The sequence below is a fragment of the Suncus etruscus genome, chromosome 15 (genome assembly GCF_024139225.1).
Source record: "Suncus etruscus isolate mSunEtr1 chromosome 15, mSunEtr1.pri.cur, whole genome shotgun sequence".
In the NCBI taxonomy this organism is placed as follows: Eukaryota; Metazoa; Chordata; class Mammalia; order Eulipotyphla; family Soricidae; genus Suncus; species Suncus etruscus.
The window spans coordinates 12,590,434-12,606,770 of record NC_064862.1 but is presented as its reverse complement, the minus strand read 5'-3'; positions in this window follow the sequence as shown (position 1 = coordinate 12,606,770).

Sequence of the window (16,337 nt, the reverse complement as noted above, 5' to 3'; positions counted from 1 at the left end):
ATATTTAAATTAGCTGCCAGTTCAGAATGAGCTGAAATTCATTCTAGTAGGAGTGTTGTGTGCATGTCTGTGCCTATGCATGTGTGTAGAGAAGATAAGAAGGAACAGAACATATTCTTTTCAACACTAAAAAGCAGACAGTCACATGGATACAAAAATATAGCATATAGTGGCTTTGGCCCAGCCACTCTGCACAGGTAACTGTTAGTGATGATTAAATTAGAGAAGTGCTATCTGGAGTAAAATAATGCACATCTCCTACTATAGAAAAGGCCTGGGATGTTCAACAGCTCTCATTAGTTAAAACACACATGCAAAATCTCACCCAAAATAGAATTTGCTGTTAAGGCAAATCTTCACCTGATGTTTAATGTGTTTGAGTGACACTGCAGGAGAAAAACTTATTTTTGTTTAAATATTTAGGCAACTAAATCTCTCCACAGCTGCCATCTTTGATCTGGTCACCTACTCCTTTGTTCCTCACCTGATATATCACCTAAAGGCATAATTTTGTCTCTGTTCCTTTCTTTCAGTGATTTCTTTGGAGATATTCACTCTCATAGCCTGGAATTCAACATAAAGGCTTACAATTGTCCCAATACAAATGTTCAGCTAGACTCGTACATTCTTGTAGGGGTTGGGGGCTGGGGTGGGTAAGATGGAAGAGAAAGGGAGAGAATTAGTTGCTTCCTCCCATTAGGTGAGTTTGTCTAAGTGTCTCTAAAGGGATTTTCTCCTGGGCTACAAATTAGAATAGCAAGAGCTCAGATCTCACTCCAGGGATGCTAATTTAATTTGTCCATGGTGGGACCCAGAGACTAGGATGTTTTTATCTATTTACTTTTTACATCAGACTCAAGGGACTATCTGGGATACCAAAGATCGAACTTATGGGTTGTGAATCGAAGCCTAGTGCAAGGTAAGCACCCTACCAGTTGCAGTACCTCTCCAGCTCTGATAAGAACTTTAAAGGACCTTCCACTCAAGCTCATTTTTTTAATGCAAAGAGCAGGTATTCATTTCAGGACACTCACTACAACCCTAGGATGTTGATGTAAGCATCCTTCACTTGCTTTCTCTGTTAGACAAGGACAAGAACAGTTTTCTCATTCTTTCTCTTCTACAATCACTAGCCCAGTGCCTTGCACAGAGTGACAATCAGGGATAGAGCCTGGATAAAGGTGTGGGTGGAAGGAGGCTGAGGAGAGGATAAAGGTATTCTTGGTAGGAAGGATCATAAGAATGAAGAGCAGTAAACACACATGCACATTGAGTGCATAGACTGAAGAGTAATGAAAGGAAAACTGGTAGAGACAGAAAACGTTGCCAATACGTGGGCAAAAATTGGCAATGGGAAAAGTCAGTCCTATACAATCAGTTACTAATAGCAACAAATGTCAGCATTTGAACCTCACACCTGTTAGGATGTAAAATCTGTGCCGGAACTAAAATATTCAGGTCTAAGAATGAAAATTGTGTTTCTGGAGTCCAAAAGGAAATGTGGTATAAATTTAGTCACTATAATAACAAGATTCAAATTTGAATGTTGGGCTAGAGAGGTAGTACAGTGGGTAGTGTGTTTGCATTGCATGTGGTTGACTTGGGTTCAATCCCCAGCTCTGCGTCTGATTCCCCCCAAGCTCTACCAGGAGTGATCCCTAAGCATAGATTCAGAAGTAAGTTTTGGACACAACCAGGTGGGCTCCAAAACAAATGCCTCCCCTAAATATTATCTGGAAGTTAATTTAGGTGAGGAGATTAAAAATGCAATTTGGGTTTAGGGGATAGGTAGCTGGGTATTGAATGGATAGTTGGAAATCTAGAAAAGATTTATTCAGAGCCAATTTAAGGTCTATGGATGTAACTCAGTGCTGTAGCATTCACCTTAATGGTTTCAGGTCCTGAGTTTGATCCCAGAGAGCAAGGCAAAAAAAAAAAAAAAAAAAACTTGTAGGTGCTGTGTATATAACATAGTAGGAAAACCAGTTAACCTCCCTTTGAAGTTTGACTTCTTTTAACCTATACATGAAATTTTAAATAAATAAAAAATTATACCCACATCATTTTTCCATTATTGCAGTAGTCAGGGAGTAAAATAGAGTTAAAAATAATTATGGGGCAAGAGAGATAGTATAAGAAGTGATTGCTTCTCTTGTCCCTAGCTGACAGTCGTTAGATGCCTGGGACCACCTAGTCTCCCAAGCTTTCTTGGGAATAACCCTTGAGCCAGAAGTAGTCCTTGAGTATCAGTGGGTGTGGCCCTAATCATTCCCCATCAACACACACAAATAAATGAGTGGGCCACAGAATTCAGTGGAGGAAATATGAGGCCGTGGGTTCAGTCCTAGGTACCAAATACATGAGGTTGAAGAGGTGTGGTGGAAGAAATAAAGGGACATTATTCTGTGATCTTCTCTCTCACTAACACCTCTCTGAGAGATGAGAGTAAAATTCTCCCATATTCCAAAAAAGTGTGTGCACTTATTTCAATGCCACTTATAAAATTCTGTTGAATTTTTTATTGTTGTTATTTCTGTCAATGATCTAATATGATTCGATTTTTGGAGTTAAAAATCTGAGTACTGCTTACTTGAGATAACAAATATCACAGATGAACTCATTTAAAAGCATTCTATTTTACCGATTGTCAGAAACAAATGAGTGATTATGTAAAAATGCTTCACCTGAGTTCTTGTTTCTTTACCCACAGATTGATTTCTGTTTCATAGAGACATTAGCTATATGATATCCTTTGACAAGGTATTTAAAATAAATTTCCTTTCAGAAAATTTCTCTGAATTAACTGGCATACTTCATTTAATTTGAAAACAGTTATTCAAGAATTACTACAGCCGGGCATAGTACTTAGCTATGAAAAATACAACGAGAACTCCCTCTGCCTTGACTACCAGAGCAATATCAGGGCTGGATGGCTGGTGTTGAAAGAGTGAGACTTGAGAGAATTAACTACTCACTTATTTACTGACTTTACACTAACTTAGCCTCAGTATCCTCATGAGAAATGGGGGGACTAATATTCACTAATATTCACTGCACAGTGACTAAAAAGTATCAGTGATGTTGTAGATGTAAAATATGTTCGCTGATACCTAGTACAGAATAGGCACTTCAATGTGTATATGCAAAGAGGGGGAATTAGTTACTTTGACATTAATTCAAATTCTTTGAATTGAATATCAATGACATAAAACTTAGAAATGGTTGGATGATAGGTTTCCCTTCTGTGCCATCAAAATTCATTCTTTACTTCTTTCCAGTGACTCTTCTGATTCAAGGCCAGACATTTGACAAGGATTTCAGGTTTATCTAAAAACACCACATTTTGTTTTAAAAACAAATATTTTATCCTGTTTCTACATATTTCCTTTTCCCCCTTTGTTTTATACATTCTTAAACTCAATCTACTGTCTTATTCTCAGGGGGACAAAGCCACTAGAAAGTTGAAAATAAGTGGGTCAGAAAGATAGTTCAAAGGGTGGAACACATGCTTTGCATGCAGATGCCTGGATATCACTCTTCATCACCAACACACATAATACTACAATGAGTGGCCCCCAAGTACCAATTATGTCTCAAAACCCAATAAGGGTCCCTCGGCCTTTTGAACACCTTGAAATTCATGGCAGCACAAAAGGCTTCACAATAAATTTAAAAGAAAATACTCTCATAATTTCTAGAGTTAATGAAAAGTTCAATAACTGTTTAAATTAATATATGGTCCTGGTGCCAGAGTGATAGCACAGCAGTAGGGCATTTGCCTTGCACGAGGCCAACCCAGGACAGACACGAGTTTGGTTCTCGACATCCCATATAGTCCCTCAAGCCTGCCAGGAGCAATTTCTGGGCTAAGAGCCAGGAATAACTCCTGAGTGCCATTGGTTGTATATACATACATACATACATACATACATACATACATACATACATATACATACATATATATGTATATATGTGGTCCAGTTCAGACAGTACTGTCTTTAAATTTTTTCATCTTTTTAATGTTTAACTTTATTTTGGAGGTAGTGCTGATTTGTAGCCACACGGAGAAGTGCTCAACACCAACTTCTGGTTCTGTATTCAGGGATTACTCCTGGCAGTACATAGGGGACATATTCTGTGCCAGGGACCAAATGGAGTCCATTGCCATGCGTAACCAGTGCCTCAACTCTATACTAATCTCCCTAGTTTCTGTATCCTTACTATTTTTGTTTTGTTTTGTTTTGGTTTTTGGTTTTTGGGCCACACCCGGTGACGCTCAGGAGTTACTCCTGGCTATGTGCTCAGAAGTCGCTCCTGGCTTGGGGGACCATATGGGACGCCGGGGGATCGAACCGAACCGCGGTCCTCTCCAAGGCTAGCGCAGGCACCTTACCTCTTGCGCCACCGCCCGGCCTCTTACTATTTTTGTAAGAAAAGCTAGCAACATCACTTCTGCTACATCAGGGTTGATAAGCACACCCCAATTAATTTTTATGCAACTCCAGATAATATCTATTACATATGCAAGTGCATATATATACACAAATATTTGTGAATAGAATATTATTCTAAAAAGATAAATTACAAAACTGCATAGTAAGATCAAGATATCACGAAAGTAGAGAAAATTAATTGTGCTAAATATAGTTTCTGAACAAAGCCAAATATCCTAGAAATCATTCATTTTCAAAACCAAAGAATTCATATGCAATGTGTACTCCACTAAGCGACCAGTCATTCTCCTGAACCACAGCTGTTTAGGAGTATTGCTATGAAAAATTAAGCTGCTACAGTAAGACTTTTCTATTAAAGTTCTGAACCAGTTTGAAATAAAATACCTTTGTGCATATTTTTGAGGAGATGCAGTTTGGGGCCACAATGAGTGGTGCTCAGAGCGGAGACTTAACTGTGTTCACCTCCTGAAGATAAATAATATGACCCCAAATACTATCACTTTGTGCTTACTTTTTCTTTAAAACAATAGACTTTCTCCAAATAATTTTTTTGTTTGTTTTTTTGGGGAGGATTTTTTTTTTTTTGGTTTTTGGGTCACACCCGGCGATGCTCAGGGGTTACTCCTGGCTGTCTGCTAAGAAATAGCTCCTGGCAGGCACGGGAGACCATATGGGACACCGGGATTCGAACAACCACCTTAAGTTCTGGATGGGCTGCTTGCAAGGCAAACACTGCTGAGCTATCTCTCCGGGCCCAAATAATTTCTTTGCATAGGTGCATTTCTTGCCTTGGGCCTGGGCTTATTCCCTATGTTGAAAGACTTAGGAAGCGCTGCAAAGTCTCCCCCTTCCCCAGTACCAAGAGGATCTTATACAGGTTGGTGGGGGGAGACAAGGAAGTATTAGCTGTTGGGTGTATTAAGCCAAATCAAATAAGGAACATAAAAAATTTTAAGGAAGAGGATTGGAGAGATAGAACAAGAACTATAACACTATTTTGCATGTGGCTGACCCCGGTTTACGTCCTTGGTACCACATGGTTTCCCAAGCACAGCCAGGGGCACTCCAGAACACAGAAGCAGGAAGAGTCCCTGAGCACTGCAAGGCCTGGCCCTCAAATTCAAAATAACAGAGATTTAAAATGAGTTGTAAAGGTAGGAGATAGTACAGTGGGTAATGCACTTGCCTTAATGCAGTTGACACTTCCCATGGTTCCCTAAGTCTTACCAGGAATGATCTCTGAGTACAGTCAGGGGGAAGTCTGAAGTGCCACCATGTAAGATCCAAAGAGACTAACAACCCCACTTGCAAATTCATCCTTAGTGAGAATCACATGTGTGTATGTGTGCAAGTGTGCACGAACATACACCTATCAGTATCCAGTGAATAACTACGAAGGCTGCTGGCTAACACAGAGGGATTTTAAATCCAACAAGTCTGATGTGTTTTTCTCTTAAAACTCCTTTGTGCAGGGTCAAAGAATCAGCGCTGTGGACAGGGCTGCCTCACACAAGGCCAACACAGGTTCCATCCCTGGCATCCCAAACGGTCCCCTGAACCTCCCAGGAGTGACTTCTCAGTGCAGAACTAAGAATATCAGCAAAACCTGAACACTGCCAAATGTGCCTCCTCCCAAAAAAAAAAAAAAAAAAAACAGAAACAGGGGCCGGAGAGATAGCATGGAGATAAGGCATTTGCCTTTCTTGCAGAAGGTCATCGGTTCGAATCCCCGCATCCCATATGGTTCCCCGTGCCTGCCAGGAGCAATTTCTGAGCATGGAGCCAGGAGTAAACCCTGAGCACTGCCGGGTGCGACCCAAAACAAAAACCACCAAAAACAAAAACAAAACAAAACAAAAAAAACCCAGAAACAAAAACAACAACTCCTCTTGTGCAGGGTCCACGCTAATCTCTGTATCAATTTTCCACAACGCAAGACAGTCATCTCAGATCCCCGGGGCCTACTTTTACAGGTCTAGTTCCCACCTCCTGGTCTGCACATGCTCTAGTTACCAATGCCAATGCCTCCCTCAGTCTCAACCCCACTGCACCATCCAAGACAATTTCCAATTATACTCTTAGAGGACAGGAGACCGACCTAGTCAGACTCTGCTTATTGCTGTATAGCCTCCCACTGGGGCCATAACACCAGCACCATTCTACCAGGGCATACAATTCTTAAGCACCCTATTCCCACTGGCACAGAAAGCCAGCCAGTATATCCAAATTGTGAGGTGTGCTTTCTTTTTACAAACCTCTGAGCTGCATATAAGTCTTGCTGTTTAAAAATGGGAAAACAAACATATACAGAGATGCCACTGCTTGTTCAATGGCCACTGGGTTGCAGATGGCAAAGAAAATGTTTCTCCATGATTATCCATTTTTTTAGCTGCTGAAAGAAAAGGTGAACACGGGAACTTTTATATAGGTTATATGCCCTCTAATGAACATGCCTGTTAGAAACCACACAATGAAATGAAGATATCTTCATCTCAATTCCCCCTACTCCCACCAAGTTGGCCCAGAAAATGTTGCAGAACTTTTTTATTTTAAATATTATTCTGTCCCACTTTATGGACTTGATTTGTTTGCTTGTTTTTTATTTTGTTTTGGGGCCACACCCGATCATGCTCAAAGGTTACTCCTGGCTCCTGCATTCAGGGATAACTCCTGGCAGGTGCAGGGGACAATATTGAATGCTGGGGATCAAAACTGGATTGCCTACATGCAAGACACAGGCCATACCCACTGTACTGTTTCTCTGATGCCTGGAATGCTTTCTAAACATGGTTATGCAGATATTACCTTCACCCTACTAATGACGGGGCCTCAGGGTCTCTTTCTACAACTCGATGAAGGCCAGGCAGAGGAGTAGTCTCTGATGCTTTGTTCAGGAGCAGAACAAACTGGGCTTTGCAGTTACCAACACAGACTTGCTTATGGAAAGAAACCAGCTCCCTGCATTGTTACAGAATGAAGGGGGGCAAAAAAGAATCAAATTAAAATAGAAAGAAAAGGGGCTCAGCAATTGCTCAAATTGCTCTGATGTATCCCACACACACTATTGAAATATTGATAAATATTTTATTGTTATTCCAGGAAAAGCTTTTAAAGTAATACATAAGCCAGCAATTATGGGGAAGGGGTGTGCTGCGAAGGAGAGGTAGTCTCACAGTGGCAGCCTTAATGAATGGGAGCCCGAGGCAGCAACCGTCCATTTTTGTTAACGGCAGAAACACACACAAATATCTCTGGTGTAGCACTCTGTGTGATTGGAATAAATTAGAGGCCTTTGGCTTATGTGTACTCCGTGATGTGGTTCTGCCTAATAAAGATGTAGACCCTGATCCAGAAAGCCCCGTTGAAGGAAGGCCTGAATCTCAGGAGCTGTGAGGACAGTTTCCTTACTTGGGTGTCTTGGTCTAATATTGAAGATACTTTGCTTTTCTTTTATGGCCACATACCAGTACTGTCTTAAATGTCTTACTTATAGTCAATGTACATCAATGTATTGATGTGTATGTGTTATATTTATAATTTCCTAGTGCAAGAGTCCCTTATTCATTAACAAAACTTTCTGAGCTTTAGAGATCGGGCCAGCAATGTGCTTGCCTTGCCTGAGGCAGACCCAGATTCCAGTTCCTTCACCCCATATGGTATGGTATCCCAACTCTCTGATGTGATGCCCCAAGACTTAGAGGTGATCCCTAAGCATAGAGTGAAGAGTAAGCCCTGTGGCCCAAACACTGCCCCTAATTATCATAAAAAAAATGTGTGTTAACGAAGTTTTTACTGAAATATCCAAATAATGTAATTTAAAGGTCTGCTATTCTATTCTTAGGCATACATCTGTATTATTTGCAATCTCACCTCAAGTTTGAAATAAAAGCAAAATTATAGCTTTAAAATCACTCCATGTAATGGATAAATAGTCCTTAATATGTCAAGAACTGAGATCTATGATTAATTGCATTTAAATTAGAAAAAAAATCTAAGTAAAAAATTTTAAAACACTTTCCCTTTTCAGTTATATAAAAAATAATAATAACCTTTGACATTGTCTGTAAGGCCTACAAACAGGCTTTTACCATAAATGATTTTCTTTTCTTCATGACTTTTAAATAAATATGTGAAAGTAAGAAAGGCACTTACTTCAATTAAAGTGATAATTCTGCCAGGACATCAGTATAATTAATTGTGGATGACAGAACTATTAAAGTAGGCTAAATTAGAGTATTTAGTTTATTTGTTTTAGGTTTTATACTTAGTCAAATTTTATAATTAGAGTAACCTTTGGTTGCTCTTGAAATTATGCCTTATCATGAAATATAATTATGTTTTATTATAATTTTTATTGTAATCAAAGTGAATTACTAATCTTTCACAGTAATATTTAAGGTACATAGTGACAATGAATCAGGGGCATTCCCACCACCAGTGTTGTCCTTTCTCCACCCCTGTTCCCAGCATGTATCCCATATCTCCTTCCTTCCCCCCCGATCCCAGAGTGCTAGTGTAATTGCTCTCTCTGTGTGTAGCTTGTTGTAGATTGGGTATTGATTCTGTTATCGTTGACTTTGGGTTTGGTGTTTAAGCCTCATCATTTTTTATTTACACTCAATGTTCATACATGTTTTTTATTTTGGGGGGACCATACCCAGAAATTCTTACTCTTGGCTCTGTGCTCAGGGATAACTCCTGGAGGTATTCAGGGACTATATGGGGTGCCAGGGATCTAGCCAGGGTCAGCCGTATGCAAGGCAAGTTCCCTGCCTGCTATACTATGGTACAGCGCCCATACCTCATGTTTTTAATCCTGGCTACCTCCTGGGACATTTTTAATAACCAAATGAGAGAGTGTAAAACACAAAGATCACCAATTTAGCTTCCTTCCTACTATGAACTCACACACACACACACACACACACACACACACACACACACACACACACACACACACACACACACACACACACCCTACTCCCCCTCTACTCTGTTTCTTTTACAACCCTGAAATTTTCCTCACTAATATGTACTGTTCCAATTTATTTCACTGCCTTCAATGTCAAATTCAAGATTATTTTAGTCGCAGTTTTATTCCTGGTAAGCGTTTTCAAAAAATAACTCAAAACACTCAGCCTTCAAAAAAGCTCTGGCCCAAGTTCCTTATGCCAGCACTGAAACAGCCGTGGGTTCATAAACAAACAGGTTTCACTGAAAGTAGGTGGTCTTTTATGCATAGGACATGTTTGAAATTACTTCTGTGTAAAGTGCTGGAGGGCCTGGCTGTAAACTGGACCCCTTGTAAACTGGCTAAGTAACTGAACAGACGAGTTTGGGGAGACAGAGACTAGGTAACACACTGGAAGAATTTCTTTTTCTTCATCTAGTGTCTTAACACCAGCCTGGAGTAATCTCCTCATCTAACATCTGCTAAAGTTTAATACAGCAAAAACATCCAAAGTTCCAGAGAAGTCATTTTCTGCTAAGCATGTCCCTGACACCTGAATACTCGCAGTCACCATTGTCTGTCAAATACATGCACTACATACAAATCCATCGTTGAAAGGTGCATGATTGTCCACGACTGCCTGTGCCTTGCAATGAAAACCTCAGAAGCCCTTGAGCCATTTTCTACATGGCATCCTGACATGAAAACTCAATATCACACACCAGAATTCTGCGATCGCACCGTATGGGCACTGCAAACATGTTTTGTTCAGCTCATTAACTCCATCTAGCTCTTGCCACCCTTTCAGAAGTGGGTTTCTTTTCTTTTTCTTTGCTTTGGTTTTATTATTATTATTATTATTATTAACCCTTGGCATTTTTCTCGCCCAGAGTTCTGAGCACAAAAGGCTCCAACAGCTCACTTCCTGCAGCACTAAATAAAATAACGGTCTTGTCTACTCAGAGGTGGACACGAAATTGCCATCTGCACCACCCAATTCCTGAACTTCAAAGCAAACACTGCCACAGGGTTAACACGTTCCATGTCTCCGGGTCTGGAACATGCAAGTGCAGAAGAAGCCCAACAAATAGGCAATCGTTTTGCAGCAAAGGATGCACAACTGTACAAGCCCAGAGGCGATGAAGAATTCATGCTGGCGTTACCTACCGGCATTGTCCATGTCTCAGGAGTGGCGAGGCGAGTTCTGGAGGCTGGCAGTCGAGAAGCCTCAGCTCTTCTCCTGGCTAACGAAGTACCCTGCCCTTCTGCTGATTATCAGTCCTTGCTGGCACACAGAGCATACTTCATGCACTGTCTGCAGGAGACACCGCCAGGAAATTTATCTCTCCAAGGATGACAAACAGCCATTAGCTCCATTACAGGCTGATTAACAGAGACTGAGCCTATCAAGTGGAGACTTGAATCCACTGGGGTTTTTCACCTCTGTTCTCAGCAAAGTAGGAAAGAAAAAAAATCACTGCAAGATTGAGCGTATGGCACATTTCAGAAAGGAAGTGCACATGCAAAATGCGTTTGCAAAAGATGCCAGAGAAAACAGGAGCAGGCGGAGGCACTGATACATTAAAAGGTAAAAGGGATCTTTAAAAATAGGATGAATTACTCTGTCTTGGGGACTAGTCTAAATGTGGTCCAGCCTTTATCACTGACATCACTCCATGACTGAGCAACTTTTCCATTTAGAATTTTAAAGTTGCTGCTGCTATTGTTAAGAGTAGGGGAGGGCCTTTTAAAACATGAAGGAGATCTAGGTCTGCTGACTCCAGGGTTTGGATAGAGGATTTGCATGGGAAGACTCAAGTTTGATTCCTGAAGCTTCTCTAGAACAATCCTTGAACACAAGGCTGGACAGAGGCCCTGGACATTGGTAGGTGTGGCCCCCAAACCAAATGAACTAACATAAAAGCAATCTTACAAAATTCTGATCTGAAGGTCTGTTAAGAAGGTCCTACTGTCATTCTATCTTGGCTATGTTTTCATTACAGTTAATCCTTCTACTGGTCAGAATTTCTGTAAACCTCTCCTGACCAAAAAATCAACAGAATTTCACTAAATATCACCACCAGCAAAGAAAGTCATTGTTTAAAGAAAAGTCAGGGAGAATGGCATGTCATATGGTACATCCCACAGTCACTGAGGTCACAGAAGTCTGAGGACTATGAAAAAATGTGCTTACTAATAAAGAGAATAAAACAGATTTCACATCTTATAATTTGACCTTGTCCAGATGACCTTCAAAGACAAGTCAAACTATTAAAGATACACGGTCAAATGGGTGGAGAGAGGGCTGAAAAAGTGCCATGTTCTGTCCTGTGATTCTGATAGCTTTGGAACCTAAAACTCATGTGTTTTCTGCATTTTCTTAGATATAGTAAAAAAACTACTGACCTCTGACCCAATAAAGACATTGTACACTAAGGTATGGTCTGATGAGACCTTGAAAAGCAATTTGTGGGGGCTAGAGTGATAGTACAGCAGGTAGTGTTTTTGCCTTGCTTGCAACCAATCCAGTTTCAATTCCCAGCATCCCCTATGGTATCCCAAAGCCTAGCTGGAACACAGGGCTAGGTCCCTGAACACAGAGGTAGGAGTAAACCCTGAGCACAGCTAGGTGTGGTCCCACAAAAACTAAATTAAAAAAATTTAAATCAGTTTTTTATGTTACATTCCCCCAAGATAAGTTGAAATTGAAAACCATTTCATTTATGCCACTGAAATTCCTACCAATAAACAAAAAAATTGATTTATAATCTTGTTGTCTGTTTCAGAAGCTTTCCTATAAATTTGATGTTCTTTTATTCTTTAAGCAAAAATACCTGGCCTATAGCAGTACAAATACAGAAATATTTTCCTTAAAGTTGAATTTCTCAGTGATTTTGCCATTAGATATTTTAATCCCCATTATCACACACACAAAATAACTGTCTCACAAGCCTGATGATGCATCACTCTATGAATTTCAAAAGCAAAACCAAAAACCATTCTTTATATGTCTTTAAAAATTGCCTGGATCCCCAAAGACTGAAATCATTATGGCTTTCATACCTCATCTACTTGCCCTGTTTAAGACTGCCAGTTACCTAGAGTTAATGTCATCAGCAGAAAATCTAGGGCAAATGAATGACTTTTTTTTTTTTTTTTTTTGAAAAAGAAAAGAGTTCACAGGGTAAAACATAGGAAAGACAAAAGAGATCATCATGAAGGCCAGAGCTCGTTAAGACATTGCCTTGACTGTGGTCAATCTGGTTCAATCCTTGATGTCACATATAATTTCCTGAGTACCACTATGAATGAACCCCAAGCAAAGTAGCCCCAAAGTACTGCCAGGTGAGGTTCAAAATCTCAAAAGATAGGGCTAAGAAATGTTCTCTATGGGCAGTTCAGATTGGTTTAAATATATGTATGCTGTCCCTCTTGTGCTATGACAGGAGTATGTTCCTCAAAGTCACTCCCTGCATGCCCAGTGGTCACAACATCCAGTGGTGCTCTGAAGCTTATGCAATGTTGGGTTTCAAACCAAAGACTGATTATGAGGCAAGGCATGTGATCTGCCACTCAACTCACATTCCTGACCCACATACATATACTTATATTAGCTCTGTGCACATGTCAGAGTATGACTATTGGTTATTTTGTGAGTGTGTGGGGTGCTTGCTAGTGAACCTAGGACTAGACTAATGAGGAATGAGCTCTGTCACCCAGCCACATTGCGGTCCTGACAATCAGTCCCCCGATTGCCAGTGGTAATTTGCTTTATTGGTCATTCAGCAAATGTTCTTTAGTTTGTTTGCTTGCTTTTTTGGGCCACACTCAGTGACACTCAGGGGTTACTCCTGGCTATGAGCTCAAAAATCGCTTCTGGCTGGAGGGACAGTATAGGCCGCCAGGGATCAAACCAAGGTCCATCCTGGATCAGCTGTGTGCAAGGTAAATGCCCTCCTATTGCACTATTGCTCTGGCCCCATTTAGCAAATGTTTTAAAAATAAATTCCTAGTGGGTTACAAGGACGGACCATTAAGTATAGTCACTCACCATATGATTTATAAAAGAAACAGAGTCATATAATCCAGACTGTTTTGTGCATATTCATGTTGTTTTGGTTGAACTTTTTAAGATGCACTTAGAGTCACAACTCAAGTCTATGTGAGGCTATTCTTTTATTTTTTTTTAATAAAAAAAACTTTAATTGAATCACCGTAAGATACATGGTGACAAAGGTTTTTATGACTGAGTTTCTGTCATAAATGTACAACACCAGAGAACATATCCCACCACCAATGTCTCTGGTTTCCCTTACACCCTGCCCCCTGCCTGCCTGCCTCTGTGGCAGATAATTTTCTTCCCTTTCTCTCTTTCTCTCAATCATTATCTCTTTCTCCCTTTCATTCTCTCTCCCTTTCTTTCTCTTTCCTTCTCTCTTTTCTCTTTTTCAACCAGTGCTTTTCCAGAGTGATCATTTCCAACTATTATTGTCATAGTGGTCCCTTCTCTGTCCTAACTTCACTCTACCTCTATCTGTGGCAAGCTTCTTACCATGGACTGGTTCTCTGAAATTATTTTTATCTCACATGAGGTGAATACCATGCACTGCTACAGAAATGTTAGTATTATATGTATGAAAATGCAGGCAAATACTGTTGGCAATGGTATACACTATATCACATATATAATCTATTGTCATTCAAAAGCAAACATTTGGAATTCTGAGACACACCTCACCCCCAGAGTTTCACCAAGGGAATATTCTTTAGTATACACACACATACATATTATTACATATTATATACATTATTGAACTATTTATATAGATATTTCTCTTTAAAAGAGTAGAAAATATTTCTTTTTACTATATGATCACAGCATTCCCTGCTTTCTTAGAAACATGTATCCCCCTCTCTCTCCCACTAAGGACCTACGTTCTCTAATGCAAGATGCTATAAAAGATAAGCAAGGATAGGGGAGCAGACAAAAATGTTTAAGAATCAGGAAAGTGGGGTTGAATAGTCTGCAGGGAATCAGGTCCCAAAAAAACAAACACTTTGACCCTCCTCCATATGTATACCTGGAATTTGAGGGACTGGATCAATGGAACAAGGATCCTGAAGCTCTGGGAGTTAGCTGAGTGTGAGATCACATGCCTAATCTGCATGATGTCATGAGTGCCTTTCCCCAAGTAGCAGCTAAATCCGGAATTCAGTCTCTGGCACAGCATATCCACAAGCTCTGTAGGCTCCCGAACAATCTCATCATAATGGAAGGATCTCCACCTAAATCCACAAAGCAGCCCTGAATGTGATTCTTATACAATCATAGTGTAGAACATGTTCCTGAACCTCGGGAACCTTGCCCCCTTCCTTGATTTAATTGAAACCCATAATTAATAATAGCTAGAAAATATCAGGATAAAGTATTCCTGGCAGGCTCAAGGGACCATATGGGATGCCAGGAAGTGAGCAAGGCATTTAAGTGCCCTACCGCTGTGCTATTGCTCTGGCCTCTCCAGGAGTAATTTCTGAGCCCAGAACTAGGAATAACCCTTGAGTGCCATCGGATGTGGCCCCAAACAAACAAAAAATTAATTAGACTTAATTTTGGGACAGACTGTTTCACTGAAAGTGGGCTAAAGAACTGTGATACATATACACAATGAAATATTATGCAGCCGTCAGGAGAGATGAAGTCATGAAATTTTCCTATACATGGACGTAAATGGAATCTATTATGCTGAGTGAAATAAATCAGAGGGAGAGAGATAGATGCAGAATAGTCTCTCTCATCTATGGATTTTAAGAAAAATAAAAGACATTCTTGCAATAATTCTCAGAGACAAAAGAAAGAAGGGCTGGAAGATGAAGCTCACCACAGAGTGATGAGTGCAGTTAGGCAAATAACTACATTGAGAACTATCATAACAAAGTGAATGAATGAGGGAAGTAGAAAGCCTGTCTAGAGTACAGGAGGGGGTGGGATGGGGAGGAGGGAGATTTGGGACATTGGTGATGGGAACGTTGAACTGGTGAAGGGGGGTGTTCTTTACATAACTGAAACCCAAGTACAATCATATCAAGGTATTTAAATAACATACTAATAAAAAAAAAGAAAGTGGGCCATTCAGTGTATCTTTGTCTTGAAAGTTTGAGACAAGGTTAAATGTTAGTAGTGGTTTTCCAGTGGATTTCCAAGCATTCTGAATAGTGATTCCAAAGAGAAAATTTTTTCTTTACTCAAGAAATGAAAGTCCAGTAACATATTTTCTTATAGTAGCAAAGCAAAAGTAGTACTGAGAATAAATAATAATTTGAAATATAGGAGTACATATTGAGAGAATTCAACAAGGAATCTAAAAATGAATGCACAGCTAGCTAGGAAAGGAAACAAAATCCCAGTTCACCTCAATGAAAGAAATAAAAGGAAATCTGACAAGGTAGAAAGATGGTGTGCCAGTAGGAAGTATTTTTCTTTTTTTTCTTTTCATTTTTTTGTGGGGAATACACCCAACTGAGCTCAGGGCTTACTCTTGGTTCTGAGCTAAGGGATCACTCATGGCAGGTGTTGGGAATCAGACAAACTTCCAGGGATGTAACTAGGACCATATGATATGCCAGGGATCAAAACCAGGTCTGTCGCATGCAAGGCAAATGTCCTACCCACTGTGCTATCACTCCAGCCCCCATAGAACTACTAATTCTAATAGTGTACTGCATTTATTTATTTATTTAATCATTAATTAGATTTTTTGAGCCACTCCTAGTAGTACCCAGGAGGCACACTCAATAGTAAAATGCTGTGGGGTTATTTTTCTGTTGTTTGTTTCTTTATTTTGCCATGTAAGAGCTCAAATGCTGGTCAATGCAAGCTCAAATGCTTGCATGCAATATGCAAGACGTGCACTTAATCATAGAGTCATTGCCAT